At 52.2% G+C, this 12,959-nt stretch overlaps 1 protein-coding gene and 1 non-coding gene across 2 annotated transcripts in view; one reads left to right on the top strand and one right to left on the bottom strand.

Moving 5' to 3' along the window:
* LOC144930023 (uncharacterized) overlaps window positions 1-12,959 on the bottom strand; it is a 285,123-nt gene that overhangs the window by 100,640 nt on the left and 171,524 nt on the right. The window lies entirely within an intron of this gene.
* On the top strand, window positions 8,016-8,088 carry TRNAM-CAU (transfer RNA methionine (anticodon CAU)). Its single transcript has one exon. It is a non-coding gene; the product is annotated as a tRNA-Met (tRNA).

Raw genomic sequence — 12,959 nt, 5'->3', positions numbered from 1 at the left:
CAGACAACCCCGTCTGCCCTTCACTCCATGTCTCCAGCCAGCCCCCAACTGAAACTCCCCCCAGCCCCTCCTCCTCTGGGCTTTGTCCCACCCGATTCCTTTGTTCTCCAACCCTTTAGCTCTCACCTCGCAGGGGGGAAGGGCCCAGGGCATCAGGTGCCAGGAAAGAGGGTGTCGGCCATTCTCTGTGTCCAGACCCCTGCACACACCTGCCCTCCAGAGCTCTGCAACGATCATACACCCTTACCCCACACCCTAGATCCTTAAGAACTGCATAGGGGAAACTGAGGCACCCCCACACAATTCAGAGGAAACATGAAGTCCCGCTTCATCACAGATGACTCCAGGAGGTGAGTTGCTTGCTATCCTACCATGTTTTTCTCTGTCTCTCCTCTAGTGCGTTGGCCATCACACATACTCTGTCTCTGTCTCCGTCTCCGTCTCCGTCTCCGTCTCCGTCTCCTCTCCTCTCCTCTCCTCTCCTCTCCTCTCCTCTCTTGGTGCCAACAATGACCAGGCCCCGGGTGCCTGGGCCCCAGTGCCCCGCCTGTGCTCCATCTCTTCCTGTATCTGCCTCGCCCCTTCTCCCAGCCCACACTGCCCACCGCTGCCTGGATGATTTCCCCCTCTCCTCCACTGCACCCCCCTCTGTGGGGTCCCTGCCACTCACCGTCTGCCTCCTCTCCTCCACCCCCTCCCCCGCTTCCCCACGGGTCACTCTGGGGCCGGTTTTCTTCACCATCTTTGTGCATGATCTGGAGGATGGGATGGATTGCACCCTCAGCAAGTTCGCAGATGACACTAAGCTGGGGGAAGAGGGAGATATGCTGGAGGGTCGGGATACGGTTCAGAGTGACCCAGACCAATTAGAGGATTGGGCCAAAAGAAATCTGATGAGGTTCAGCAAGGACAAGTGCTGAGCCCTGCACTGAGGAGAGAAGAGTCCCATGCAGTGCCCCAAGTATGCCATGTCCCCGCCCCGAACCGACCCTCCCGGAGCATCCTCAATTCCATGAAACAGCTGTTCTGGGGTGGGCAGGAAGTGCTGGGAGGGAGAGTGGGGAGTTGCTCAGTGGGGGTGTGTCTCTCTGGGTGGGGTCTGTGTGTGTTTACGCACAAGCTGATTGTGATGTCACGGAGGCCAACAGCAAAGAGCGTCAGCATTCTTGCCCTGCCGTCAGTCTGCCAACTGGCTTGGTTGACAACGGCTGGTGACCCAAGGAGCTGCTGAGAGACGCGGACCATCCCTCTGTCAACAACTTCTTGAATCAGCTATTTCCACAGGTGTTTGAGGAACAAAAGGATGAGTTTTTACAGAAGGTAATTCCCAGATTCTTTCCCTGCTCATTAGATCGCACACGACAGGTCGGCGCCTCCTTCTCCTCGGGACGGGTGGGGGTGGGTGTGGCAACAGGCAGGTCTCAGCGTTTCCTTTTGATTTGAAAGTGGCCGTCTCTCAGGTCTCCTCCTGCTTCAGCCGGTCAGGTTCTTTGGAGGCAGATTTAGATGATTTTATCTTTCAGCAGACTAGTCGGGGGGAATTTCCAGGGATAGAACCAAAAGGGAAGATAACAAAACTCGTGTAGAATTTAGATTGAGATCTCCATCAATAGTCTTTCCCTTGGAGTTGCCCCTAATGCACTCCTTGCCTTCAAGTTGGGAATAGAAACCCTTTGTCTCCTGTCATGACTGCCAAAGAAATGTGTAAATGAGGATATTCTATGATTCTATGATTTACACCCATCAGGGGACACTGTCTTTTTGAGGCGGGTGCAGCTGGCTTAGGATGGTGCTGATGATGGATAGAAAACAGGCTGGAGTCAATGACAGATGGGACCACAGAAGGGGAAGGAGAAGGGCATCTCCATAGAAGGTCCTGGGTGCTCAGATACCCCAGTTCTAGGTACCCTGGCCTGTCCCAGAGAGAAAAGACAAAGAGGGGCCCAGCCCCCCGACAGTCATCCCATGGACAAGAATCTGGTTGGGAGTGGGCTGAAGGTTCCCGCTGGACAAAGGGGAGCTGAAGTCCCCCAGCGTCCTGGAATTTAAGCAATGCAAGCTTCAAACCCTGCACGGGTGGGGCCTGAGGGGCACCCGCAGAAGGTTGGGCTGGACAGGGGCGGCAGGTTTCTACTATTTTTGGTGGTTTCCAGAACGGGACCAAGTCCTGCCTCCCCGTCCACCTCCCCCCACATCTGCCTAAGGCTCTGGGAGTTTGGGTATGGGAGGGAGAGGGAAAGGGGTTGGGCTCTGGGAAGGAGTTTGGGTGTGGGCTGTGGGTTGCGGCAGGGTGTTGGGGTGCAGGAGGGAATGAAGGGTGCGGGGTCTGGGCTGGGGCAGGGGGTTGGGGTGCAGGAGCAGGTGTGGGGGCAGGCTCTGGGAGGGAATTGGATGTGTGGTGTGGGCTCTGGGCTGGGGCAGGGGGTTAGGGTGTGGGAGGGGGTGAGGGGTACAGGCTCTGGGAGGCAGTTTGGGTGCAGGTGTGGGGTCTTGGCTGGGGCAGGGCATTGGGTGCAGGAATGGGTGGGGTGGCCAGGTTCTGGGAGGGAGTTCAGGTGTGGGCTCTGGGCTGGGGGAGGGGGTTGGGGTGCAGGAGAGGGTGCAGGTCGGGCTCTGGGAGGGAGTTGGGTGCAGGGGGTGGGCTCTGGACTGGGGAAGAGGGTTGGGGTGCGAGAGCAGGTGTGGGGGGAGGCCTGTGGGAGGAACTTTGGGTGCAGGATCTGGGTTGGGGTTGGGGGTTGGGGTACAGGAGGGGGTGCGGGCGCAGGCTCTTGGAGGGAGTTTGGGTGTGGGGTGTGGGCTCTGGGCTAGGGCATGGGGGTAGGGTGGAGGAGGGAGTGCAGGGGGTGGACTCTGGGAGGGAGTTTGGGTGCAGGGGGTTGGGGTCTGGGCTGGGGCTTGGGGTGCGGGAGAGAATGAGGGTGCAGCTCTTACCTCAGGGATCTCCCAAAAGCGACCCACACCCCCCTCTGGCAGCAGCTCCTAGGTGGGGGGTCTCTGCCCATCGCTGCCCACGGACACCACCCCAGCAGCTCCCATTGCCACAGATGGCAGAGTCGGCCCTCGGGGCAGGGGCAGCGTGTGGAGATCCCCCCATCCCCAGGGCTGCAGGGACGCGCCAGCCGCTTCCGAGACTGGCAGGCCACACGGAGTGTAAGCAGTGTCAGGGTGAGCCTCACCCTGACATCTGGTGGTGAGGTCTGGCAAGTTGTGGAAAAGAACTTCAGGGGCCGATCTCATTTGCATCGGCACACCCACCCCGCCTAGAACGAGGCCATAGCTGCCCAAATGCTCACTTTGGCTGCTGTGGGATCCCCAGTGTCTCTGTTATTGGGGCAGGAAGAATAAATTGTTATTACCCTGATTATGGGAACTGTGCTGGGAACTGTACTTGGCCTTTTGTTATGATGGAGGGACTCACCATCAACTAAGTAGCACTCGCTAGGCAAGGGTCATGGGTTCCAAAATGCTGTGAATGGAGAGAGGTTGGGGGTAAGTATTAATACTTGGTGCCATGGGTCCCTTGGTGATGGCCTTACATGCTAATTGCTCTTCCTTTTCTCTCCACTGTGGAATCTCAGAGCTAATTTTGATTCCGTTAGGACTCTAGTTACAGGCTGCTAAGCTCATTTTGGGCTAATGGTGTCCCAGCACTGAGGCTCCCCTACTACAAGCAGACTTCACCAAAGAGCTGAACTGAGTAAGAGCCGAAATCACTGAGCGTTGTGTTAAGTAGTGGGGGAGCCTGAAGATCTATTGTGGAGAAGTTTGCGGGACGGCTGGAGTGCCTCGTGGACAGGCTGGTGGAGCAGTTCGTGGGACGCTGGGAGCTGCTGGTGGGCTGCGGAGCGGAGCTGAGCGAAGCAGTTCGTGGGGCGGCTGGTGGAGTGGAGGCCTATGGAGCTGTGGGGCGGTCAGCTTCAGATCATGTAAGGTGCCTCTTACCCCCGCCCCCATCTCCACCCAGGTTGGGAGGTAAAGCTCTGCAGATAAACTTTTGAACTTTGGGGCTGCCCTGACCAGGGACAGAGACTTTTGGGTCATTGGACTTTTGGGACTTTGGGTGATTTGGGGTTGCTGGACTCAAGAACCAAAGGGAAAGGGCATGCCCCAGTTTGCTTGGGGTGGGTTTTTTTTTGCTCGTCGGTTGTGTTATGAATCCTGTTGGTGCTGTTTCCCCAACATAATGCCACATTGTTTCTCTCTGTTATTAAAAGGCTTTTTGCTACACTCAGACTAGGTGCTTGCGAGAGGGGAAGGATTGCCTCTGGGAGGCGCCCAGCGGGGGTGGTACATATTTGTCCCAGGTCACTGGGTGGGGGCTCGAGCCGGTTTGCACTGTGTTATTGGAATGGATCCCCTAGATACTGAACCCGGCCCTTGTTGCTGCCAACTCTGACGGGCAGAAGGGTTACACGGAGCGAGGGTGGGCAGGAAGCCGCCTTAGCCCCCTTGTGCTGCCGGTGATGGTTCCTGGGCCCTTTTAAATTGCCCGGGGGCAGCAGGCGGGGCTGGGGGAGACACCGGGCCCCGGACTTTGGTGGAGCCAGGCCCCTGTGGTCTTATGTTGCTGGAGCACAGGCACCAGGGGCCCAGATGAGGCGCCTCCCCTGCGGCTGGAGGAGCATGGGTGCTAATCCACATTTTGGCGGGTTGGTTTTTGGAAAGTTAAATGAAGGCAGCCTCTGTTCTGGGCTCGTCCAGTTTCAGGGCCTGACGCTGCTTTGCACAACGATGAATCTCGGAACAGGCCAGCAATGAAATGACGGCAGAACCTGAGGAAGGAAAAGCCTCCGGGTTCGTCTGTGGGCCTTGATGCCGAACGGGAGCCGTAATTTGACTCGCTTTGTGGCTGCGGCCGGTAAAATGTCAGGACAAAGTCGTCCCAGTGATTGTGACACTGGGTTTGAGGCGGCTTTGGTCTTATTAAAATGTAACTGGCATGGAACACTTGTGTTCTTAAAGGTGGCTTCCCCAAGCAATCCCAAGTTGTTCTTCCCAGAGCTGGGTGATGGTGGGCAGCAGGGGATCTCCTCAGTCTGTGGGGGAATCTCTCTGGGCCCCACTGTTAGTTCTCCAGCCTTTCTCCCCCTAACCACACACACCCCTCCCCTCTCCATTATCAATGCTTTACAGCGACCCCTCCCTCCCCTTATGGGATACAGACTCTCGGTGACAGACACTGACTGGGGCTCCCCTCTGCATAGCCCCAATGGGGAAGGAAAGGGACTGATGGGGGAGGAAGAAGACGGGCAGAAGGAGTCAAATGCGGCTAAACCAGAATAGAGGAGATTTTCTTCCTGTTAAAATGGACTGGAGTCTCATTGCTGGAAAGCCACATCTTGAGTGAGGTTTGCCCTAGTTTCTATTACCCCATGGAGCTTCCCCAGCTTGCTTGTCCTAATTCACATGGAAAGTGCCATGAGAGGAAGGTCTGAAATGTGGACGTTGGTGCAAAGCTGTGCTGCCCAGTGCAGTCGTCTGGGAGCTGACCTTGTTCGTGAAGACAGAGGCAAAAAAAGCATTGAGTATGTTAGCTTTTTCCACATCCTCTGTCACTAGGTTGCCTCTCTCATTTAGTAATGGGCCCACAGTTTCCTTGGCTTTCTTCTTATTGCCAAAATACCTGAAGAAACCCTTCTTGTTACTCTTAACTTCGCTCGCTAGCTGCAACTCCAGGTGTGATTTGGCCTTCCTGATTTCACTTCTGCATGCCTGAGCAATATTTATATACTCATCTGTGGTCATTTGTCCAATCTTCCGCTTCTTGTAAGCCTCTTTTTTGTGTTTAAGATCAGCAAGGATTTCTCTGTTAAGCCAAGCTGGTCGCCTACCATATTTACTATTCTTTCTACACATGGGGATGGTTTGTCTCTGTAACCTCAATAAGGATTCTTTAAAATACAGCCAGCTCTCCTGGACTCCTTTCCCCCTCATGTTATTCTCCCAGGGGATCTTTCCCATCAGTTCCCTGAGGGAGTCAAAGTCTGCTTTTCTGAAGTTCAGAGTCCGTATTCTGCTGCTTTCCTTTCCTCCTTGTGTCAGGATCCTGAAGTCGACCATCTCATGGTCACTGCCTCCCAGGTTCCCATCCACTTTTGCTTCCCCTACTAATTCTTCCCGCTTTGTGAGCAGCAGGTCAAGAAGAGCTCTGCCCCTAGTCGGTTCCTCCAGCACTTGCACCAGGAAATTGTCCCCTACAGTTTCCAAAAACTTCCTGGATTGTCTGTGCACCGCTGTATTGCTCTCCCAGCAGATATCAGGATGATTGAAGTCGCCCATGAGAACCAGGGCATGCCATCTTGTAGCTTCTGCGAGTTGCTGGAAGAAAGCCTCATCCACTCATCCCCCTGGTCTGGTGGTCTATAGGAGACTCCCACCACTGCATCACTCTTGTTGCTCAGGCTTCTAAACTTAATCCAGAGACTCTCAGGTTTTTCTACAGTTTCATTGTTGAGCTCTGAGCAGTCATACTGCTCCCTTCCATACAGTGCAACTCCCCCACCTTTTCTGGCCTCCCTGTCCTTCCTGAACAGTTTATATCCATCCATGACAGCACTCCAGTCATGCGAGTTATCCCACCAAGTCTCCGTTATTCCAATCACATCATAATTCCCTGACTTGGCCAGGATCTCCAGTTCTCCCTGCTTGTGTCCCAGGCTTTGTGCATTTGTATATAGGCACTTGAGATAACCCGCTGATCGCCCCTTGTTCTCAGTATGAGGCAGGAGCCCTCCCCTCTCACACGCTCCAGCTCGTGCTTCCTCCCGGTATCCCGCTTCCCCACTTACCTCAGGGCTTTGGTCTCCTTTCCCTGGTGAACCTAGTTTAAAGCCCTCCTCACTAGGTTAGCCAGTCTGCTCACGAAGATGCTCTTCCCTCTCTTCGTTAAGTGGAGCCCGTCTCTGCCTAGCACTCCTCCTACTTTGAACACCATCCCATGGTCAAAGAATCCAAAGCCTTCTCTCCGACACCACCTGTGTAGCCATTCCTTGACTTCCACGATTTGACGGTCTCTACCCAGGCCTTTTCCTTCCATGGGGAGGATGGACGAGAACACCACTTGCACCTCAAACTCCTTTATCCTTCTTCCCAGAGCCACGTAGTCTGCAGTGATCCGCTCAAGGTAATTCTTGGCAGTATCATTGGTGCCCACATGGAAAAGCAGGAAGGGGTAGCAATCCGAGGGCTTGATGAGTCTCGGCAGTCTCTCTGTCACATCGCGAATCTTAGCCCCCGGCAAGCAGCAGACTTCTCTGTTTTCCTGGTCAGGGCGGCAGATAGATGGCTCAGTCCTCCTGAGGAGAGAGTCCCCGACCACCACCGCCCACCTCCTTCTCTTGGGAGTGATGGTCGTGGAACCCCCAACCCTAGGACAGTGCATCTCATGCCTTTCAACTGGTGGAGTCTCCTTCTGCTCCCTTCCCCCAGACGTATCATCTGGGTCACTCCCCGCAATGGTACCTGTGGAGAGAACATGAAAATGGTTTCTTTCCTGTGTCCGCTTTGCTGGTCCATGGACTTTCCCCCTTCTTCTTCTGGAGGTCACATGTTGCCAGATTTCTTCACAGTCCTCCTGTCCCTGCTGCGCAGCCTGCTCTGAATCTTCAGAACCTTGTGCCCATAGAAGCATATCCTGACGTCTGTCCAGGAAATCTTCAGTTTCTCTTATGCAATGCAGGGTCGATACCTGTTGGTCCAGACCTTGAACCTTCTCTTCCAATATGGAGACCAGCTTGCACTTTGTACAGACAAAGTCGCTTCTGTCCTCTGGAAGAAAGACAAAGATGGCATATCCAGTGCAGGTCACAACAGTTGAACACTCCCCATCCATATTACCTTCCTACTATGAGCTTCCTCCGGAGATGCAGTAATTCCTCAGAGAAGTCGTTAGGGTTTAAGCCTCAGTGGGCTCACTCCAGGTGAACTCCCAGGCAAAGTCCTGCTGTTTGCTGCTCAGCTGGTTCCCCGCTGCTCAGCTGGTTCTATAAGCACCGAGCCTAAAGCTCTTCCAAGCCTTCTTAGCGCAGCAGGCAGCACATCAGTCTCATAATCTGAAGGTCCTGAGTTCAAGCCTCAGAGAAGGCAACTCTTCTTGCTCCCTGCTTTAGATTTTCTAATGTAAATCAGAGAAAAAAAGACTAGAGCTGAGTGGTTTCTAGACACCCTCCCATCCATCTAACACACACACACAGACTTTTCTAACGGTACGTGTACAGTATGAAATTAGTTCAAAATTATTCGATTCGAAATTTCGGGAGCTATTTTAGACATTCAGGCTTCGGTGTCCCCACTGAAGCGCGTGAATTCGGCAGAGTGCGTCCACAGTACCGAGGCTAGCATCGAACGTCTGAGCAGGTGCACCGTGGGTCGCTATCCCACAGTTCCCGCAGTTCCCGCCGCCCACTGGAATTCTGGGTTACGCTCCCAGTGCACGATGGGGCAAAAACATTCTTGCGGGTGTTTCTGGTGCATGTCATCAGGAAGCTCTGGCAGACAATCGTTTCACGCCTTTTTGGCATGCAGACGCCGTACTGCTTTCAGCAGACGGTGCACCGCTTGCTCTCCTGCAACTATGAATCCGCCTCTCATTTCCTCTCCCCTTCTCTACTATCTGCTCTTTCTCTTCCTCATCGAACTCTTCTGCCTCCAACTCTGCTCTCCCGCTGGTGCCACGCTTCCGAGCTTCTCCGGGTTGTCTGTCCTGGGCTCCTGCCTCCGTGAAAGCCACAGAAGACAACCATTTCCCGCCTTTGTTCGGCTACCACGAACCAAACAGCACCTCTTTCCCTGCCGCTCTGCTCTCCTACATTTCGCGCCCGTTTTCCAGGATTCCCCGTGCAGGTGCCATGGAGCCCGCTCAGATCTCCGCTGAAGTTTTGAGCATTGTAAATACCTCGCACATTATCCAGCAGTATGTGCAGTCCCTGCAAAACGGGGCGAGGAAACGACGACCGTGCGATTACTATACTGATGAGGACATGGACAAAGATGGCACGGCGTGTGGCAATTTGGAGATCATGGTGGCGCTGGGCCAGGTTCATGCCGTGGCACGCCGATTCTGGGCCCAGGAAACAAGCGCAGACTGCTGGGGCCTCATCGCGTTGCTGGTGTGGGATGATTCCCAGTGGCTGAGAAACTTTTGTATGCGTAAGGGCCACTTTCATGGAGCTTTGCGACTTGCTGTCTCCTGCCCTGAAGTGCAAAGACACCAAAATGAGAGCCGCCCTCACAGTTCAGAAGTGAGTGGCCATAGCCCTGCGGAAGCTTGCAACGCCCGACATCTAGCGGTCAGTCGGGAATAAGTTTAGAGTGGGCAAATCTTCTGTGGGGCCTGCTGTGATCCAAATAGCCAACACAATCATTGATCAGCTGCTATCAAGGGTCGTGACTTTGGGAAATGTGCAGACCAGTGTGGATGGCTTTAATGCGCTGGGGTTCCCTGACTGCGGCGGGGCGATAGACATAACGCATATCCCTCTCTTGGCCCTGGAACAGCGGGGCGGCCACTACATAAACCGCAAGGGGTACTCTTCCATGGTGCTGCAAGCCCTGGTGGATCACAAGGGACGTGGCGAAAGGGATGCACAAACAATCCAGTTGGGCCATTGCCCACAAGCTCACCCCAAGCAGCTTGGACTCCTGATGACTGTGATGCTGAGGTTCCTTAGACCCCTGTTCATATTTCAGACCCCAGCCGGTGCAGCATCCCTGCCCAACCACTCACCATCTGCCCCAGGAGAACCAGCTGGTGGGCTGCATCCACAGGCACGTAGTTTATGCCGCTCCCCTCAGAGCAGCAGCCACAGCTGTGCAGCTAATCCCCACATCTGGTTGCCGGGGATCCAGCTGGATTGTTTGGGCATCCCTTTCAAGACTTGCCCTCAACAACCTGGCAGCCCCCAGCTTTCTCATTGCTCTGTGGTTGTTTGCTCTGTGAAAGGGGCCTCTAGGAATTGGTATTTCCAGAGGCATTAAAGAATCATAAAGGAGAAGGAAAAGTTAATGCCTTAGAAAAGTCTGTGTGTCTGTACTAGATGGATGGGTGGGTGTCTAGAAACCACTCTGCTCTCGTCTTTTTTCTCTGATTTCCAGTGGTAATCAAGGTCAGCCATTGCCAGCAGTTGACAAGAACATGTGAGAGCAGTGGGGGCGGGAAATAAACATGGGGAAATAGTTTTACTTTGTGTAATGACCCATCCACTCCCAGTCTTTATTCAAGCCTAAGTTAACTGTATCCAGTTTGCAAATTAATTCCAATGATCACTACAAAAGGTTCCCCCCACCCCACCCGGCTCTCCTCCTGGTAATAGCTCACCTTACCTGATCACTCTCGTTACAGTGTGTAGGGTAACCCCCATTGTTTCATGTTCTCTGTGTATAGGAGTCTCCCCACTGTATTTTCCACTGCATGCATCTGATGTAGCTCACGAAAGCTTATGCTCCAATAAATTTGTTCGTCTCTAAGGTGCCACAAGTCCTCCTGTTCTTACTCATGGTGTTGTATCCCCATAGTGTGGCCGTTTGGTGTCAGTCCTTTTAAATAAACAATGAGTTTTTTTCATAGAAACCATATTTTCCTCATACAGACACAGGAGTAGATTAATCTACAAAGGGAAGGTGATTCCAAGGCAGTTCCGGAGGGAGAAGGGAACGTTTTCAGCATCACTAAATTATCGTGTTGTACCTCACACACACACAGAGTGACAATAAACTCAATTAACTGAGCTCCCAACACACTGCACAGGAATGAAATAAACAACTTTATGTTCAAGGAGTTCGGTGCATGTAAATAATATTAAAAATATGTTTTGGGCAACGCATAGAAAAGTCATTGTATTGTACAACCCACTTGATATAGTTAATACACCACATAATATTTAATGAAGTTAAGAACGATGTGCTTGTGCCATTAACATGTTGTGCCATTTACACACGCACAAGACCTAGAAAAAACTGAATTATTTGAGCTTCCAACATTTCCACTTTCTCACAGCATGTTAGACCCCCTGCTTTAAATGAAATATGTCTAAAGGCCAGATGTATGAAAGAATTGTCTCGTTCTGTATTTCTTAGCTTTTATCTCAAAAGGTAATAGCCTCATAATCTCCCCCAAACACCCTGGGACCTCTGCAAATTATTAAAATGCCCCTGTTCTCAGCAAGGCCACGACAGTGACCCACAGCTAGAGTGTCTAGGCCAAGCGTTCTGAAGGAGGCAAGTCAAAGATTTTCTCTCTGCTTCCCTTGGCAAGGTCTGAGTGGGAAAACAAAATCCCCCACATGGAAAGTTTTCTGCTGAGAAACCAATACTAGTCAGTTTGGGGACGTTGATTTGAATGGATTATTATTCTTCTCTTCTGATCTCTGAATTATTTCAGTTCAGTCTTTGTCCTCCAGATGTGTTGCAAGGTGTTGAATTGCGGGGGAGAGAGGCCAAGTCATGACATCTCTTCCCCTCTTTCATAATTTCTTCCAACTTGTTAGGAAGTTCCTCTGCCTTGATGTGAGTCAAGCAGTGTCCATTGTCTCCGGGCTGTCTCGGAGGAGTCCGCATTGTACACGGTTCCTGGGAGAGTCCTTGGGAGCGTGGATACCTTCACTGGGCCAGCAGCGAGTCTGGCTCCTCCAGCGTCACACCGGAAAGGCTGGCGGTGGCCATTTCCCAGCCTCATCACATATTTCAGTGACACACCCAGAGCAAAACTTCACCACTTCCCAGACAAGCCTAGCGCACACCATCCACCCAGGTATTAGCCTTCAACAGATCACGACTTTTACAATGATAGCTCACCAGGCCGACTCTGTACAAATCATACCTTAATTCTATGAGAGTGGTGACTATGGGGCTTCCAGGGTGCTGCTTTGAGCACAGCCTGCCACCCCTGGGCTGACACTGCAATGGAGACGTCCCCGTAGAGTCCCTCTCTCCCAGGATAAAGATGGCAGCAGGGCTGGCCTGGGTCACCTGATGTGGGCTTCTGGAGTTCAAGCTGTGGGGCTGAAAAGTGGGGTGCAGATACTGGTGTTCCTGCTGAAGCCTGGGTTTGGAAACCCTCACCCCTCATGGGACCTCAGAGATTGAGCTCAAGCCCATCTGTCTCCACTGTCATTTTATAGCCCTGCAGCTGCAGCCCCAGAAGCCTGAGTCAGCTGCCCCGGGCTCTGAGACAGGTGCCCTGGGTGTTTTAATCGCTGTGAAGACATAACGTTGGGATATGTCTACAGTGCAATGAATCACCCATGGCTGGCTGGTGTCACATTAATCAGGGTCATGTGGCTTGGGCTGAAAAGTTGCAGTGTACAAATACAAAGAAACAAGAGCAAAAACCGGTTGCCTTTATAGCTAGATAGCTATAGATACATGGCAAATAGCAACAAGAATCAGCATAGAGCTGGATCTAAAAAAATGAAAGATTAATCTTTGCTCTACAAATAATAACGACTGATAAATGGTAATATAAAAAAGGACCTGGAATTCCTTCATACTTTGACGGTTCTTGGAAGTTCCAGGCATATTGGCTAGAATTTTCGAGACACAGATTGTCAGAAAAACGTAACACGCTGAGTGCTCCACCTGAAACAAGAGCAAATACTGTTGCCAAGATAGATAGATACATTGCAAAGAGCAACAAGAATCAATGTGGAGCTGAATCTGCAAAACGGAAAGATTAATCTTGCAATACAAATAATAATGTATTAATTATTATTATTAATTATTATTATGTCATAAAGGACCGTGAATTCCTTCATACTTTTATCATCCTCAGGATGTTGCTGTGAATTCAGAGACATGATCGTTTTCTGGAGCAGCCATTGCAGTTTCAAAAGGAAATGCAGGCAGAAAACAAAGCAGGGAGGGTTGTGATGGGGGCGCATGAAAGGAGAGGAGGCTTGTTCCTCTTGAGTTTTCTTTCAGTTTCTCTTGTGATTGTGATGGAGGAAGCGGAAGCTTAATTT

Source organism: Lepidochelys kempii, unplaced genomic scaffold (genome assembly GCF_965140285.1).
Source record: "Lepidochelys kempii isolate rLepKem1 unplaced genomic scaffold, rLepKem1.hap1 scaffold_29, whole genome shotgun sequence".
Classification (NCBI taxonomy): domain Eukaryota; kingdom Metazoa; phylum Chordata; order Testudines; family Cheloniidae; genus Lepidochelys; species Lepidochelys kempii.
The sequence above is the reverse complement of the archived record's forward strand: the minus strand, read 5'-3'. Positions and strand labels throughout refer to the sequence as shown.